This window comes from Schistocerca nitens, chromosome 1, assembly GCF_023898315.1.
Source record: "Schistocerca nitens isolate TAMUIC-IGC-003100 chromosome 1, iqSchNite1.1, whole genome shotgun sequence".
Taxonomy (NCBI): Eukaryota; Metazoa; Arthropoda; class Insecta; order Orthoptera; family Acrididae; genus Schistocerca; species Schistocerca nitens.
Genome location: NC_064614.1, coordinates 54,103,026 through 54,122,746, shown reverse-complemented (window position 1 = coordinate 54,122,746; position 19,721 = coordinate 54,103,026). Strand labels below are relative to the sequence as shown.

Genomic DNA, 19,721 nt, shown 5'->3' with positions numbered 1-19,721 from the left:
CAGCTTTGAAATCCCGCGGTTTTCTTATGGGTGGGCGAGGAAAACATGCCAGACACATTCCCGCCCAGAATCGGAAAGAACAGGCCTCAGGGGCTGGCATGAAGGGCGCCAGTGAAACCACCCCTTCCACTGGGGAGTTGATTCCCACACGTTTCGCGGTCAAAACTACAGTTCGCAGTGCGACGAGCAACAGCAAGACGTTCTTGATAACCTTTGACACTGCTGAGATCCTCGGACGTTTCAAGCCTTCTCTGAGGCTATACTAATGTCGTGTGACTAGGGCCTCCCGTCGGGTAGACCGTTCGCCGGGCGCAAGATTTCGACTTGACGCCACTTCGGTGACTTGCGCGTCGATGGGGATGAAACAATCATGATTGGACAACACAACACCCAGTCTCTGAGCGGAGAAAATATCCTACCCAGCAGGGAATCGAACCCGGCTCCTTAGAATTGAGATTCTGTCGCGCTGACCACATAGGTACCGGGGGCGGACCTCTGAGGACACTGTGAGGATGCATCACTATTAAACATGAACGTATCCCAATGGCGTGCAGTGCGACTGCATTTTTTGCTCCTCTGTACCGGTTAGAACCACACGGAAGCGTTCAAAATCATTCGATGAACTTTGAATGTGATAAGAAGCAGTAAAGGGTGCTTACGTTTTTCCAGCAATCTTGGTCGCCTCTTCCTTTTGTATGAACACGGAGGGTGAGACATTAACACATGCATGAATGAAACGGCATAGGGTCTCTGTAAGAGGCCCCAATTCGGCAAAACTGTCGGTGGCACCCTGCCATTTTAAACATATATGTGTATAAACCTGCAAAGTAGTTCGATGTGCCAACAGGTAGGCAACCACATGACATGCTTGCAATTCCAGATGCCTGTCTTTGACTACATTACAGGATGTCTCTGTGCACGTTCACTTTTAAAATTCTCGACAGAGATGGGTGGGCGCTTGAGTGGTTTTTGCCTAACTAGAGGGTCTCTGTGATTACGCCATTGGTGGACGTCAAACACCACTGCCAGGAAAACATGAGCACCCTTTGCTGCTTCGGGTCACATTCAAATTTCGTCTAATGGTTTTGAACGGCCCCTATTGGTTCCAATGTGTACACAACAGCAAAAATTGCGGTCGCACTGAATTCCAAATGGATACGATCACGTTTATGTGGGTGCACCCCCGCAACATCCTTAGGGACGGGTTGAAACGTCCGAGGATGTCAGCAGTGTCAAAGGTTATCAAGGTTTTCCTCGGCCATTCATAATAAAACCACGTTTTTTCAAAGCTGTGCGTCGCGGTTCTGTCCATCGCAGCAGAGGCATCGAATCAAGGAACGAAAGACAAAATGTGGGGACCTTCTCATCGTGTGACATGTGCACGGTGGTGATGGGCCAAATCGTAATGAAATTTGGTGCCAATGTGACGTCATTAACTCATCTTACACGTCACGTGAACTTCTGACCTGTGGCCTTAGTATCGCGTATGTCTACGTCGAGTCCGAGGGTGATCTCGCAGCTCGCCACGGTTTTGCATCATTGCAGAGGAAAGATGTAGGTAGTTTTGAGGCAAATTTCAAGCTTATGCATTAAAGAAGACAATTATGGGGTTTCGAAAAAGTTATCCTTTACGTCTGTTGTGCGGGGAATATCTGACATCAAGCTACCCATATTTTTTTAAATATTATAATCTACATATCCGAAGCGATCTAATATTACATACTACAACTCGGACAATTACAGTTTAGTGTTTCCTAACGACGTGGTAAAAAGACGTAAAAATATCCTGATACAGGAAGTTGCTGAATGTCAGGTTGTGGTGATTATGTGGCTTAATAAATAGCTTATAAAATTAATATTCATTCTGTCTCCTTGCCCATGGCAGAATCGGAGATGAAACGTATATTAGGTGTTTGAGTTAGGAAATCTTACTGAATAAGGGACAGGAAAGAGGCAAAAAACGCGTAGACAGATAGTCAGAAAATCTCCTGAATATGAATACTGACAAATAAATAGAAGAAAACGCAAGGTAGCCTTCGCAGAACGGGACGACACCAATCAAAAATTCTGGATTGTCCGTCATATTGCCAGTGCTCAACGGCAATAAGAATTGAAAGGAGAATTTTATCAAACATGAATTAAATGGTTTGTCGACTCTTAACTAGTAAAACCGTGGGAAACCACAATCGTGGGAAGGTGAGAGATATCACTGACCACGAAAAACTCGAGTGTAAAAGGCGGCAAACGTGGCTTTTCTCTGTGCAGTATTGGTGTGTGGGTCGCGTGACTTTGGCGATTGCGGTAGTCGCGTGCGTGCTCTCGCAGAGCGACCAGTTTCTTACAACTGTGCCCCTGATTCCAAAGTAATGGATACCAGTACATGTTAAGCAAAGATGGCGCCAACTTCCGTTCTAATTCTTACTAGTGGTCTTAAAACCAAACAACACTGGCGAGAGATTGCTTCACAATGGGGCTTGGAGAGCATATGTCGGTCAACTTTAGTGCTTGGTGGGGACATAGTGAAGTGTCTACACCGATGAAAAGAAGTCCCTGCAGTCAACTTTATCGGGTGTGACGCAATGAGCCCCTCTTGCGGCTTTTCGGGGGAGACTCATTGTCTCTTAGTTTGACCGTTCTACAGTGGCGTCACTCGGTCACCCTCTTGAAAGAAATGTCTTCCTCTGCAAACAGGGTGACTGCGAAGCTGATTCGAAAATGGTGCCTAAAGAGCCAAGAATTACATCACCTTGTGACTTTCTTAAACAATACGCTAGGCAGATATTAAAATTACTTTGACCTCACCATTCCATTGTTCTGTATGTAACCATCATATTGGTAGGTCCAGAATACCAAGAAAAATTGGTACTCTAGTAGAAATCTGAAAACTAAGTTTCCGATTGTGGTCATCACATTTTCTGTTTCCCCTCTTGTACGAATCTGTGATTGGATTTACTAGTTATGGAATAATTGGATTCACTTTATTTGTAAGGACTGGGATCTCTCCGTGTCTGTGCAAAACATAGCGGAGAAGCCTTAAGTTTACAAGATGTGTTGTGGTTCTTAGAGAAAATAGCCCTCCCGGCCATATGCAAGGAAGACTTGGACGCCTTAAATGGAATCGACAGAATGCTTAGCATAAAATATGGTTTAAAGATTGCTTTTCATCAAAACTCGGTATGACACACTAGTGAAGTAAGGGAAAGTATTCAGCTATCTGAGACGAGTGTAAGGGTCGTATCAGAAATAGACTGACACACGAAGAAATCCTTTTTCAGTAAAAGAGCTCTACTGGTAACATTTATCGATACTTACTTTCCGTGTCCAGTAGAAAGACATCACAATTTTCTCTCCAGAATTGTGAAAGATGTATGCCCTTTACGGGGCCATTTAAAATATCTTCCTGATTACAGGATTCGTCGGTGTTTTGGTTGGTTCAAATGGCTCTGAGCACTATGGGACTCAACTGCTGTGGTCATAAGTCCCCTAGAACTTAGAACTACTTAAACCTAACTAACCTAAGGACATCACACACGTCCATGCCCGAGGCAGGATTCGAACCTGCGACCGTAGCAGTCGCACGGTTCCGGACTGCGCGCCTAGAACCGCGAGACCACCGCGGCCGGCCGTCGGTGTTTTGACATATTAGTAAATGATAAGGTGTCTTGTCTGCTTCGTAGCTGCACGTGATGTACTCCTCATTTCCGCATGTGACCAAGTTTGTTCTGCATCTTGAGAGTCATTTTATTAATCTATTAACGATTCTCCAGGTAGTATAGGTCAGGTGGTAACTGCAACTAATTTCTTCCCTTGGGGTGAAACACTCTTGATTAGGAGCACTTGTTTGCCACAAGAAAAAACTTCTAATGGTAACGTTGGGTGGGGTACGTTGAAGGAACTGTAACACCGTGATCGATAGTGAGTAGTTGTTCAGTGTAATTAATTATGTGAATTGTAAAGTGTTTTCTCTTTGCTGCTTAATATCACTGATTTACTGTTACTGTAAGGAAATAGAGTTTTACGAAATATGTTTTGTAGAATTGTAAGTGTATTTAAATAATGAGACTTTCTAAATAGGTTTGTTTATGTAAAGGAAATAATAATGTAAAAAACTGGTTCATATTTAGGAACCTGCATTGTATAATGAAAAGGACATAGTACTTCCCCTCCGCAACGGAAGTGAGTTGGCGCGCGCCAGAAGGTGGAATTGGCGCTCAGTCTGGGTGGCAAGCGAGATGAGAGAGCACAGTGAGGAGTCAGTAGCCAGCAGCCGATGAGTGAACAGCGCAGGTACCGTGCGAGCCATCCAGTACCTGATTGGAGATGGAATGGCCTCGGGTGTAATTGCGGTTGGAAAATGGTGCTCTTGCATTGGAAATGGCTCTAAAAATGGTATTCACGTCACCATGAAGAATTTAATAGAGCATATTATTGCCAGAGAAGAGACCAGGTAGCCGCCACGTGCTCGCCACCAAGATTGCGCCACCACTTTATCAGGTCCATGAGGTCAGAACTTTATAACAGTGTGCCGGCCGGGGTGGCCGAGCGGTTCTAGGCGCTACAGTCTAGAACCGCGCGACCGCTAGGGTCGCAGGTTCGAATCCTGCCTCGGGCATGGATGTTTGTGGTGTCCTTAGGTTAGTTAGGTTTAAGTAGTTCGAAGTTCTAGGGGACTGATGACCTCAGAAGTTAAGTCGCATAGTGCTCAGAGCCATTTTTTTGTATAATAGTGTAAATTAATTTGCAATAATAATGCAAATAATACTAAACGTTGTGTTCGAACCATCAACTGTTTCCTTTCATGGTAACAATCAGGGTCCTCTCCTCATAATGACTAATATCCGAGTGTCCTGTGTGTGAAAAATTGATAATTATCTGTTTTATTTAGCAATGCATAGTTCTGAATGTAAAAGTGTATAGAAGTGAGTAGTTAGATTATTCATTTCAGTGATATAAAGGGAGGCATTAATTATTGAATCTATGAAAATCTCTAATGTGTTCCGGTTTCTTTATATTTTACAAGCGTCAGTGTTTTAAAGTCAGCTACATAAAAAGTTGTCAGTCAAAATCACTTGCTTCACAAGTGGTATTATAAAGCACTAGGTTCTGATGCTATTCAAATTGTAATTTGTACTTGAAGTCATACTTGAAGTCTGTATTTACCAGTGCAAATTGTTTCAAAGTTTTGCAAAGTAAATGATCTTAAGTGGGGAAGTAACTGAGCTGGAATCATAATGCAAACTATTTCCTGAAAAGTGTGTATAGTTTACTTTTATAAAGAGGGGATTGTTTGTGGGCCTAAATTCCAATCTTTTACATTAGAAAGAAAACCAAATGATTAGTTATTTTCTAGTTAAAGCAACGTGAAGTGGTTCTCTAAAAGAGTATATATAAAAGGTATGTGAATAGTGCCATCTTGTTACATTTGCGATGTGCTTTTGTGTGTTAATCAAACTTGAAATTTTGTCAGGTGCTATTTAGTCTTGTGTTGTCTTTGAGAATAATTTATGTGTTCTATTATTGAAAGGTGGGAGTCGAGATTGTGGTTAACAAGGATAAAGTTTCTGTTCATTTCTGTGATTGCTTATAAATGCTCCTCATAACTACTGCTATTCACTGTGACGTTCCTCTGGTCACTGTAGAGGTTCATTGCACTTCATTGAGAAGGAAGTAATGAAAGATTCTTTTGCAGAAGTAAGGATAGATTCGTTCAAAATAATGTTTCCACTAATTAGTTCGGCGACCGTTTTAGTATTTCATTTACAAGAATTCTGTTACTGTAGCTTTTAACAAAATTAGTTTTTTATGTTTTCTACCAGATGCTAACAATACGATATCCATGTTAGGTAACACACTGTCAAATTCAGAATTCCTCCCAGAGGGTAACACCATACTGCCGGTTTGGATCATATTTGGCATAGCACGCTGCGCCAATAGTGTTATAGAACTTCCCCAGAGATTGTTTGTAAATTAATCAGCAATCGGGAATACCCAGGACAACGTTAGCATCATGCCAACAGCAAATCCTTCAACAGACTGTGTAAGTAGGCTGTTTAGGTTCTTATATTGGTAACGCCACGTAGCGCTCTGTATGAAAATCACTGGCTGTGCTGTGTGCAGTCTGTGGCTAGTTTGTATTGTTGTCTGCCATTGTAGTGTTGGGCAGCTGGATGTTAACAGCGCGTAGCGTTGCGCAGTTGGAGGTGAGCCGGCAGCAGTGGTGGATGTGGGGAAGTGAGATGGCGGATTTTTGAGAGCGGATGATCTGGACGTGTGTCCATCAGAGACAGTAAATTTGTAAACTGGATGTCATGAACTGATATATATATTATGACTTTTGAACACTATTAACATTGTTTGTTCTTTATCAAAATCTTTCATTTGCTAACTATGGCTATCAGTAGTTTGAGTTGTTTATTTAGCTGGCAGTAATGGCGCTCACTGTATTGCAGTAGTTCGAGTAACGAAGATTTTGTGAGGTAAGTGATTCATGAAATGTATAGGTTATTGTTAGTCAGGGCCATTCTTTTGTAGGGATTTTTGAAAGTCAGATTGCGTTGCGCTAAAAATATTGTGTGTCAGTTTAAGCACAGTCATGTATAATTTTTCAAAGGGGACGTTTCATAATTCCAAAAACTATGTGAGTGCACAAGTGGTGGTTATGGACTTGCTATATTATCCGCAATACTCTTCAATGGTGATTGTGCACTCGCACAGTCACAACAGATGGCTGCTGGCCATCTCTACAAGGACTACAGTGGGTCTGCATCTTTGATGACCCACCAATACCATTATTTCTACAAGGACTATAATGGGTCTACACCTTTGCTGACTCACCAGTACCATTATTTCTACAAGGGCTGCAGTGGGTCTGCACCCCTGGGGGCCCACCAATACCATAATCTCTACCAGGACTACAGTGGGTCTGCTCTGTGATGACCTACCTACTAGTATTCTTCAAAACTTCGACTGACTCTGCTGCGGGGTTTGCTCTGTTGTGGCCCATTACCTGTCTGCATGTCGAGTCATCACTGTCTTTCCGTTGGAAGGACAACACTACTTCTTCAAGACTGCGTGGAAATCCACTACTTCCGTGTGCATTTTCTTTTACTGCTCAGACTTTGAGAAAAACACTGCTATTTTACTGTGATGAATGATCAGGACTGTCTTTATGGACTGTGAGAAAATTTTAGCTTTTGACCAACATTGTATCAACAAGTGTGTGCATTTGATTTCTTTGTTATTGTAATTATGAAAAATTTTTTCAAATCTGTATTGGCCAGTGCCCAAAACAATTTGTAAAATTTTTTGTGGGGTGCATGGGGGCTATGTAAGTAGGCTGTTTAGGGTTTCTTATTGGTAACGCCACATAGCGCTCTGTATGAAAATCACTGAATGTGCTGTGTGCAGTCTGTGGCTAGTTTGCATTGTTGTCTGCCATTGTAGTGTTGGGCAGCTGGATGTAGGAAGAACTTCAATCAACATTGAAGATTTATCCAGAAATAAAGAAATTGTATAGTTATTATGTGTAAAAATATGGATGTAGAAATTCTTTCTACGCAAGAAACACACCTGGAACAGAGAACAGTAGACCAAAAAGTGAGAGAAGGAGACGGGTCCTAGAAAGGCCCCATGAACAATATAGATGCAAAGTGTTTGTATGTCCAGGGACCAATAATAAGTCTCCAAGTCTGAAACTACAGACGGGAATGGAGATGAGCTACAAAGGTAAGTGGAACGAGAAGGTCTGAAAGTCATACACGACACTAAGGTGGAACAATCTTTTCGAAGTGGAACATGGCGCAGGGGCTACAGTCCGGACAACGTTTTCATTAGTTCGCAAGCAGCTCTACATGTGGGAAAAAAATTGAGGAACAGCAAAAACACAGCATAATCCCATGAAGTGTGTGGAATTTGGAATTATCGGCCTAGAAGAAGTTCCCCTTAAACAACGATTGAACTTCAGATTGAGCGCCGGGAATGTTTCTCAAAAGAATTGGAAATATCAATATGCAACTTGGAAATAAGTTGCTGACTTGTGCATCTGGAGCATGCAATGGTGTAATGGTTGTGCTTAAGACAGAATGTCTAATGTGATCTAATGTAATTAAAACAATAACGACATATTTGTTCAAATAACTTACGGGAATGCAGCCAGTTGACGTAGACGACAAACGCGGGTATTTCAACAGCAGCACACCGTGCCATTTTGAAGGTATAACTGCAGCAAGTAAGCGCTGTGCAAAGGAATTTAAAACGTCGGTTTTCAGAGAAAATCCGGAAAGATAACATTTGTTTCGGCTGAAGTGTCATTAACTTTGTCCCTCTGTTTTTTCACAAGGGAGAGGGCAGGATTCTAAGCAAAATTTTAACAAAAACAACCATCTCAATTTATTTGGTTACTTGCTCATTTATTTTCAACAGCTTCCTTAAGAACACTATCCCAATAGCTGGAAGTTCATGCCAGAATATCGGTGTTGCTATATTCCACAGCATGATCGGTGGCAAGGCAATGTTTTGCAGCGGCGGATTTGCTCGGTTGTAGTAAGGTGTGTGCCGCTTATGCTTAATACACCGGTCTTCCTCAGTCCTGAGAGTCTGACCAGTATATGACAAGCTACAACTTCAAGTAATAAGGTAGACACGCGCTTTACGCAGAACAGGATCATGCTTTATGGAACCTAAAAGGACTCTGATCTTAGATGGTCGTCGAAAAACACAATTCACATCATATTTCCGCAAAATACGACCAATCCTGTTCAAAACGCTTCCTGCCTGATGCAAAAAGGCAGTAGACTTCGGTGCCCTTTCTTGAGATTAGCTGAACGGTGTATCATGGCCGTAGTCTGACTGCGAGTTGCGGCATATTTATTGACTGTTATTAACTTATAACTCGAGGCCCAGTCTCAGGGCTGATTGACATTAGTTAGCTTTACATAACCCGTTGCGTAGATATCAAAGCAGTGCTTATTGAGGGTGGTGCTGTTGGTAAAGGGAACTCTAGTACAGAATTTAGAATCAGGCAGTCAAATACTGTCACACCACTGGGCATTCTGTAAATTAGGGGAAGCCAACACTTGTAGATATTCTGTACTGCTGGTCCCATTGAAGATGGGCATCTGGTCTGTCAGTGGCTAGGCTCAGTTAGTTCCTTAGTTACAGGTTCCATAGATCATCTGAACTATTCTTTTACTGAAATAATATCTAACGAGTTAGTTTGCAGGATGTGAATAAGAGATAACTGTTAATATTAATATTTTCAATCCTACTCTTACAACTAAATTTAGAAACTAGTTTTTTCCAGGTTACCAATTCTTGAACAAATACTCGTTCTAGGAATAGAAGCAGTTGTCCACGAGAAATGATTTTAATTTTAATTTAAAACTTACTTTGCTAATTGCCAGAGATTATATGTTTTTGGGCGAGGGATTAAAAATTGTAGTTTATGCATATGAACTCCTTTCTGAGTGATACCGTTAATAAAGTGTAATAAAGATCATTTTTTCACCTAGTCTTATAGGTATGGAAATCACCATTCTTCGAACATGACTATGGCTGAACGCTACATATTATTCTTACTCTACTCTTGTGTGCAACCAGTAATTTCTATTTAAGTGATGAATTTCCCCAGAAAATGATTCCATAATACATTATTGAATGGAAATATGCAACATACACTACGAGGTTGATTCGTTTGTTGAAAGCAGCCATGCGAAGAGTAAAAGTAGTTGAGCTTAATTGTTTGAGCAGTTCGGTAATATACTTCCCTCAGTTCAAGTGTTCATAAATATGTACACCCCAAAATTTGGAACATTCTGGCCTGGTTACTGACTGATTTTCGTCTGATGCGTCAACTGTTAGTACGAGTATTTGTTGTACAGAAATGAGTAGTCTTTTGTGCTCTCTCCCGCTGGGTTTGTTACAACGCGAGTCTGCAAAAAGTACCAATTCTGTCTGATGTAAAAGTGGAATATCATTCAATGTAAGGAATAGGATGGACCCAATATTGAACACTGCAAGACTCCCTCCTGATTTCTCCCCACACATTACAATTTTCTCTCCTTCCAATGTTGTTTGAATTATTCAGCACGACTTTTTATGTTCTGTTTGTTGAATATGATTCACACTGGTAATTTCCGAAACGATTAATTCCACAAAATTTAAGTTTTTTAAATGAGTAACTTGATCTATGTAGTCAAATGTCTTGGAAAGGTTACAAAAACAAAAGAATTGGCTATATTTTATTATTTAAGGTTTGCAATATTTGGCGAGTCTAGTCGAACAAAGCTTCTGGAATCCAAACAATGATGCGCTAAGGAAAATGTCTACTTTGATATGGGACTACTTAAGAGTAAATTACTTTTTCGAATATGTTATAAAAAAAGACGTCAGTAAGCAAATTGGACGTTAATTTTTTACGTCTTTCTTGTCATATTTCTTATAAAGAGGTTTAAGAATAGCGTATTTTAATTTCTCTGTAAATATTTCCTGTGCCAGTGATGGATCACGTTCATCACTAACGGCATTACTTATGAAGTTAGAACAACTCTTAATAATTCTGTTTGAAATGCCATTGGAACTGTATGAGCTTATCTGTATATATAAAAGGCGTTGTCCCGACTGACTCACTCACTCACTGAGTCACCATCGTGCAGAGGGTGTTGATCTTATACTGTAGCTGTCGTTTAAGAAGGAATTTTTCGGAACCCCACCCCTAAGGGGGTGATAAAGGGGATGGAAGGTTTTTTGAAAGTATGTTGCTACTAAAGCAATTTCGTAAATTGACCTACAAAAACTGGTATTTGGTTTCTAGATAAAAAGTAAAGAAACACGTATTTCAGCAGTTTTGGAAATTTAACTCCTTTGCAGGTGAAACAGCGGGTGATTTTTTTTAATTAATCAATTTAAAAAGCTAATGAAGTATTTTTAAGGTTACATCTACGAAAATTGGTATTTGATTTCTGGATTAGAAATTTAAAAAGTATGTGTTTCATTGTTTCTAGAAATTCAAACCCTATGGATGGGGGATGGAATATTTTATGAAATATTTCATTATGAATGCATTTTTAAAGCTAAATCAATGAGGCATTGAATTTGGCTTCTCGGCTGGAAATGAAAAAAGAAACATGGTCCACTGTTTTTCGGAATTCATTCCCTTAGGGGGTGAAACAACTAACTCATCACCGCCCGTCCCAAACCGCTAACGACAGACACTTGAAATTTGGAGAGAGTGTGGATCTCATACTGAAGCATCGTTTAAGAAGGGATTGTTCGAAATTACACTCGTAAGGGAGTAAAACACGGGATGAAAGGTCTTTTGAAAATATATCGTTATTAACGCTGTTTTGAAGGTATACTTACGATATTGGTATCTGGGTTCTCAGTCAGATATAAAAAAAATACCTGTTTCAACATTTTTGGAAACTCAGCCACTAAGGGCGTAAAATAGTGGGTGAAAGCTTTTTTGAAAATAAATCATTATTAAAGAACTACGTAGCGTTTTTGTAGGTACAACTATGAAAACTGGAATTTGACTTCTCGGTTAGAAATAAAAAAGATACATGTTTCACTGTTTTTGGAAATTCAATCGCTAAGGAGGTAAAGTAGGGAACAAAAATTTTTAAGAAAATATTTAGTTATATCAAAAATTTTTATAGCAAAATCTTTGAGACCAGTATTCTACTTCTCGGTTAGATATAAAGAAATATGTGTTAGGGGATGAAAGTTTCTATGGAATATCACCACAAGAACGCAAAAGGCATGATTAACAAAAGCCTTGGACTACACGCATGAAAATTGCTTTTTGGTCAGAAGTACAGTCGAAGAAGACCATGCTTCCATGGCCACAATTAATCTGAAAGTTCATAAGGTGTTGCAATATGTGAAAAACTTAAAAATTCGATTAAACAAAAACAAAACAAAAAATCCCTTCAGACCATTCAACCTAATAAAAGCAAGTTTTCTGGTACATACTGTATACCAATTAGGTTCCTTTCGGAGTATGCTGATGCATTAGCCCAATACTTAACAATAATATACAACCGTTCGCTCGACGAAAGATCCGTACCCAAAGACTGGAAAGTTGCACAGGTCACACCAATATTCAAGAAAGATAGTAGGAGTAATCCACTAAATTACAGGCCCATATCGTTAACGTCGATATGCAGCAGGATTTTGGAACATATATTGTGTTCGAACATAATGAATTACCTCGAAGAAAATGGTCTATTGACACACCGTCAACATGGGTTTAGAAAACATCGTTCTTGTGAAAAACAACTGGCTCTTCATTCGCAGGAAGTGCTGAGTGCTATTGACAAGGGATTTCAGATCAATTCCGTATTTCTGGATTTCAAGAAGGCTTTTGGCATTGTAGCACACAAAAATGGTTCAAATGGCTCTGAGCACTATGGGACTCAACTGCTGAGGTCATTAGTCCCCTAGAACTTAGAACTAGTTAAACCTAACTAATCTAAGGACATCACAAACATCCATGCCCGAGGCAGGATTCGAACCTGCGACCGTAGCGGTCTTGCGGTTTGTAGCACACAAGCGGCTCGTAGTGAAATTGCGTGCTTATGGAATATCGTCTCTGTTATGTGACTGGATCTGTGATTTCCTGTCAGAGAGGTCACAGTTCGTTGTAATTGACGGAAAGTCATCGAGTAAAGCAGACGTGATTTCTGGCGTTCCCCAAGGTAGTGTTATATGCCCTTTGCTGTTCCTTATCTATATAAACGATCTTGGAGACAATCTGAGTAGCTGTCTTCGGTTGTTAGCAGATGACGCTGTCGTTTATCAACTAATAAAGTCATCAGAAGATCAAAACAATCTGCAAAACGATTTAGAAGAAATGTCTTGTTGTGTATATAGTTCCGCGTAGTCAGCGCGTACACAACTTTCCCAATAGAGCGCGCCACGCTAAGCACAACAGCGCAGGCGCAGCGCTCGTCCGTCTCCGCACTACGAGATGGCGCTGTCATAGAGACGGACCAAATTCTGCTTCCGCCGATCCGCGTATTAATATGTAACGCAGTCAGTGAGATTGCTGCTAACGTAGAACCTTTTCTCCTCTCGGATCGCACTCGCGCAGTGATACCTGAACGCTCGAGGTATTATAACGAGTGTACAGACCTCCGAGTAGTTAGTTTGCCTTAGTCTGCATTAGTCTATAGTCAAGTTTCAGTCTGCGCCTAATAAGATTAGCATATTCCTGTACATAGCCATGAAGATAAATGTAAAGACACTTTGTCAAGTATCAGAGATATGTGAGAATAAGATTAACGTACCAAGACCAAAGGAACTTCAGATTGTCAATTGTAAATAGCATTCAGAATCAAGTTAAGTAAGGTTTCTGATTTTTATTATTTTAATAAATGTGAGTGAAAACTAATCAAGTTCTGTTTAAAGTTGGTCACCGTCAATCTGCTACTCTAAGCGTGCAAGTAGCATTTCCATCGTCTGAGCTAACGGCAGAAGATAAACACGCCACGATAAGACCACGAGACATATTGCTGACACTCGCCTACTTCCTTAGAGCGACAAGTCAAATAATCTGATGGTGTGTGTACCGAAGGTCTTACAGTACGCACACTACTTATCTGAATGGTGCGAAAATTGACAGTTGGCCCTAAATAACGAAAAGTGTGAGGTCATCCACATGAGTGCTAAAAGGAACTCCTTAAACTTCGGTTACACGATATATCAGTCAGATCTAAAAGCCGTAAATTCAACTAAATACCTAGGTATTACAATTACGAACAACTTAAAATGGTAGGAACACACAGAAAATGTTGTGGGGAAGGCTATCCAAAGACTACGTTTTACTGGCAGGACACTTAGAAAATGTAACAAACTTACTAAGGAAACTGCCTACACTACGCTTGTCCGTCCTCTATTAGAATACTGCTGCGCGGTGTGGGATCCTTACCAGACAGGACTGACTGAGTACATCGAAAAAGTTCAAGGAAAGGCAGCACGTATTGCATTATCGCCAAATGTGGGAGAGAGTGTCACAGAAATGAAACAGGATTTGGGATGGACATCATTAAAAGAAAGGCGTTTTTATTTGCGACGGAATCTTCTCACGAAATTGCAATCACTAACTTTCTCCTCCGAATGTGAAAATATTTTGTTGACACCGACTTACATAGGGAGGAACGATCACCAAGATACAATAAGGGAAATCAGAGCTCGTACGGAAAGATATAGGTGTTCATTCATCCCGCGCGCTATATGATTGGAATAATAGAGAATTGTGAAGATGGTTCGATGAACCCTCTGCCAGGCACTTAAATGTGATTTGCAGAGTATCCATGTAGATGTAGATTGGAAGTTTACCGTCTTATCTCCTTGCCTAGAGACGCCAGACGAAAGTTGATGTCAAGCCCTGAATCAAAATTGCGCAACGGATAACTGGGGAGACGAGCTTGAGGGCGCTACCTAGAGAGCGTGCCCTATTCTCTACGATACTAGGTAAGGGGCTGGAGTGCTCACACGCTGATGTGTGGGTCTCTGCATTCTATAGCTTTTATTTTGAATAAATTCCTTTAACTTGATTTCTTTGTGATTTTTAAGGTATGTTAAAGATTGATGACAGTTGATTTCCTATTTATTTTAAGCATTATCACACGACTTTACACCGATAGCAGCAATTGTTTCAGTTTACAGATATTACAAATTTTCAACTTATAGCTCGGGTATATTATATACTAATCTGCACGCACATTTCTACAGGTAAGATGGAATTGCGTTGGCCAAATGTATATCAGCAAAGTCTCCCAACATTTTGCATAGGACATCCACTATGTGAGGAGGATAAGGGGCAAACTGGGGACCAGATACATTAACACAGGGGGTCAAATTTCCTGAATTAACGAGATCATTTATTTCCTTACACAATCCGAAGCTGGAAATAAAAGAATTAGTACAAATCTTCAAATACCTCTCTTCCATGCGTGAACATTGAGACAGACGCACTGAGGGCACGTCTGCTCACTTACCCGTCTTCTGTAACACCTCCAGAATATGGCGGGCACCCAGAGGTCTTCCTGGGTCCCGGCGGAGCGGGTGGTCGAACCACTTTTCCGTGACCAACCTCTCCACCCCAAATCTTGTGACACTGGAAAGTCTTTGACTTTTACCTGCCTGTGCTGTCTCTCTGATCCCCTAGCCAGGAGTAAGGTTGGCACTACTATACTACAGAACTACTTCCCAACAAAGATTTGGCCACGCTTTACGGAAAGGTGAGAGGAGGATTAGGAAAGTTCATGTGCAGATTCACGTCCACGTACAAGAAATACATAATACACGACACATATAAATACGTAGTATGGAGCCTGACACATTTCTTTCCACCCGTCCACATGGGTTCTGTTGCACCCGCGGCCGGCCGCGTCGTGTAATAAAATTGGCTGCGGAGCCGCCTCTGTTTCTATTTCCCGGTGCGAGCAAGCAGCGAAACCTGCTGCTTATAGAGCGGAAACTACAGTACCGTTTCAAGATGTAGATATAAGCGAGCGAAGCCGGTAGCGCTAAGCTAGTTCGTGAACCTAGAACATTTTTTGCAAATATTGTGAAATTCGAGAAGACAATTGCGTATTTAAAATTGGAACACGCGTCTGATACTGTGGCAAGCATCTGAGGTGTGATCTCAGGCGCCCTGACGGGCCCTCGACCCCGGCCCCCTGCTGCAGCCTTGTTCTGGAGTCTCTCCGGCCACGGCTGCGGGTATCACCGCCCTCTGAGGGCGTGCCGCCGGCGCTTTTAGCCTAAGGCGGCGCAAAGCCGTTTATGGGCGGTGAGTCAGGGCCGGATCATCCCCTCGAGCGCCGCTGATGGCCCTCGGTGGGCCGGAGCAGGGCAGGGGGTGGGGGCGACGGCGCTGGGCGCCGCGTCTGCTGGGAGTCATCCGCACGCTCTGTCCGCCACCGCCATTAGCTGCCGGCGGATGAACCATCGCATCGCCATGACATCGCAATAGTGGCGGGACAAACATATTGCGGGCTATGTTGTACGAGCCCTCGGAAGTGAAATCACGAGAGTGGTCTCCAAGGACTATTTGGATAATGGCGTATCTCGCTTCGAAGTAGATGTAAGAGCCATATCTCCGCATCCGAAGAGCTCAACTGGCTTTTGCTGCAGAGTTCTTGGTCATATTCTAAGTTCGAATATAACATATTTCTTTGAGACAGAAAAGTTTCTGTCCGCAAAACAGCACGGATTTGTAAAGGACTAGCGAACGCTGCAATACTTCGCAATTGCTACATATGTATGTGTGGTGTGCGTACTGTAAGACCTTCGGTACACACACCATCAGATTATTTGACTTGTCGCTTTGACGAAGTAGGCGAGTGTCAGCAATATGTCTCGTGGTCTTATCGTGGCGTGTTTATCTTCTGCCGTTAGGTCAGACGATAGAAATGCCACTTGCACGCTTAGAGTAGCAGATTGACGGTGACCAACTTTAAACAGAACTTGATTAATTTTCACACACATTTATTAAAATAATAACAGGCATAAAAATAGCTTAACTTGGTTCTGGATGCTATTTACAATTGACAATCTGAAGTTCCTTTCGTCCTGGGACGTTAATCTTATTCTCACATATCTCTGATACTTGACCAAGTGTCTATAAATTTCTGTTCATGGCTATGTACAGGAATATGATAATCTTCTTAGGTGCAGTCTGAAACTTGACTTTAGACTGGTACCGACTAATGCAGACTGGTACCGACTAATGCAGACTGGTACAGACTAATGCAGACTGAGTAATCGGAAGTCTGTACACTCGTTATAATACCTCGCGCGTTCAGGTATCACTGCACGAGTGTGATCGGCGAGGAGAAAAGGTTCTACGTTAGCAGCAATCTCATTGGCTGCATTACATATTAATACGCGGATCGGCGGAAGCAGCATTTGGTCCGTCTCTAAGGCAGCGCCATCTCGTAGTGCGGAGACGGACGAGCGCTGCGCCTGCGCTGTTGTGCATACCGGGTCGCGCTCTAGTGGGAAAGTTGTGTACGCGCTGACTACGCGGAACTACGTACACAACAGTATGCCTGACCTCCTTCTCACCCCTCTCTCTGGCCATATCCTCCTCTCCCCTCTAAGGGTGTCAGTTTGAGGTAAGGGACACTGTTCCGGAAAAGACAGATCCGAAAGTTATAAGAGAAAATGGTTGTGATACCTATGACGGTGAACCTGCAAGTTCTTTGCACTCCATATTTCTGGGAGGTGGTAGTAGGGACCAAAACAAGAAAAAAAAGTCCAGTTAGCATGGTCTCTTAAGAACTATGAGCACTTGTTTAGTAGACGTGACGTGTTTCACATTAGCAAAAATGAACAAGTTGTCGTAGCTTTTAAAGTATTCATCTTAGAGCCCATGTTTATTGGATATTCTTTTTCTAGTTTTGCTCCATACTACCTCCTACCAAAATGTGGAAAACAAGGAGCTCGCAGTAGAAGAGGACCACTGTCAGATATACCTGAACGATTTTCGCTTAAAACTTAACGACTCAGTCGTTCCGGACCAGGGTCCCTTAGTTCAGAGTGGTATACTTACATTCTCCATCAATCCTCAAAGTCTGTAACATCGTCACGGAAACACACTTAATAAGGGTGGTTAGAAAAACCTGAAAAGCTTTAAGGGTGTTTTCTTCATAAAAAAAAAACTCGGTAGTTTGCGTTCTTTACAAGTTATCAACAAAACCTGTCGGCAGCTGAGGGTTTCAATTAATTATCGTTTATTTTAGAGAAGCTGCACGGTCTTCAATGGTATCTGTTCTTTCGAGAACAGTAACTATATATACATATATATATAAAGGCTACACGGCCATTGACCTTCGTCTGTGTAAATGCGCACAGGTTGCCCAAACTCTCACGGGAATCGTCACCTTAGTGTGCGCGAGTAATGAGTGGATGGGAATATATCTATTAGGACTATTAGGAACATTACGCACGTACATTGTGGACAGTTTGGAAATATTGGTCTCACGGGAAGCTTGCAAGGGATAAGTCCCTGAAGTCGCGCTACTCATATGTGCCCTCGGTGGCTCAGGTGGGTAGAGCGTCTGCCATGTAAGCAGGAGATCCCGGGTTCGAGTCCCGGTCGGGACACACATTTTCAGCCGTCGCCCATCGAGGTATATCAACACCACCTGTCGGCAGCTGAGGGTTACAATTAATTACCATTTATTCTAGAGAAGCTACAGGGTCATCAATGGTATCTGTTCTTTGGAGAACAGTAACTAGCTTCATATGTATAAAGTTAATTAGCACTGAAGTTAGCCAATCAGGCCGCTGCGCTCGCAAATTCAAGCGGCCCATCAGAGGCGGTGTCTTCAAACGTGTTCTTCGTTTCATTGCATAAAACCGAACAAAAGAGTGATACCAGTATTGGTCATGAGTCGGTAGTAAGAATCGAACCCGATCCAAAGGCTGAGCAGTCTCGTGCGCTGTCATTTACACTACAAGGAAAACTGACACTAATTGTATCTTGCGAGTAGCTTGAATTTGCGCGCGCCTGTCTGGCTAACTCCAATGCCAATTAACTCGGAAACGCCGCAACGTATCGAATTTCATTCTTTACATTTCTCAGCACAGCCTACGCTGCAGCAAGCACCCTGACAAGCTTTTCGGACTGTTTCTGACCATCATATGTATAAACGAACTGGAGGATAGGGTGGTCTGCAATATGCGACTGTTTGCTGATGACTTAATAGCGTACGGGGGAGTGTCGTCGCTGAGTGACTGCAAGGAGATATGGGTGACCTGGGCAAAGTTCATGTTTGATGAGATGAATAGCAGCTTGCTCTAAATGTGCAAAACTGTAAGCTATTGCAGATGAGTATAGAAAACAGTCATATAACGTTCGAACACTGTGTTTGTAGTGTCCTGCTTGACACAGTTTCGTCAGTTGCATACAGGTTGACAATTATTGAACATATGAAAGAAAACGTAAATTAGTTAAAAACTACGGCGTGCGCGCCATTTCTTTAACATGTAAACGTCCACTACAGATATTCGGATTTAGGTTATGACATATTCGACATGCCTACCGTCATTGACGACGATGTGACGCAAACGAATAGCGAAATTCTGCATGACCCGCTGACGCGTCGGGAAATCGATGCTGTCGGTCACCTCCTGAACGACTGTTTTCAGCTCAGCAGTGGTTCTGGGGTTACTTCTGTACACCTTGTCTTTAATATAGCCTCACAAAAAGGAGTCGCATGTGTTCAGATCCGGAGAGTATCGCGGCCAATCTAGGCCCATGGCAGCGGCCTCTGGCTACCCTAGAGCCAGAACGCGGTCCCCAAATTGCTCCTCCAAAACATCACTCTCCTGCCTCGATGGGGTCGAGCTCTGTCTTGTATAAGCCATATCTTTTGGAAATCAGGGTCACTTTGGATAAGGAGGATGAAACCATCTTCCAAAGCCTTCACGTACCATTCGCTAGCCACCGTGCGATCAAGGAATATTGCACCGATTATTCCGTGACTGACTTTTCGATCGTGAAATGCGTATTCTCAGTCCCCAAAATGCGCCAAATTTGCTTATTGACGAGCCCATCCAAATGAAAGTACGCCTCGTCGCTAAACCAAACCATGCATGCTCATATCAATTCCCGTCATTCCCCGCGGCTAACCGTGGATTTTGAATGTCCTGACGCAAACTGTTCAGAAGTTACGACGATTTTATTTCATAAAGATCAATAACTGTCA

At 42.1% G+C, this 19,721-nt stretch overlaps 1 non-coding gene across 1 annotated transcript; it reads left to right on the top strand.

The window, feature by feature from the left end:
- Positions 1-18,039: 18,039 nt before the first annotated feature.
- Trnat-ugu (transfer RNA threonine (anticodon UGU)) lies at positions 18,040-18,114 on the top strand. The gene has a single exon. It is a non-coding gene; the product is annotated as a tRNA-Thr (tRNA).
- The last annotated feature ends 1,607 nt before the right edge of the window (positions 18,115-19,721 follow it).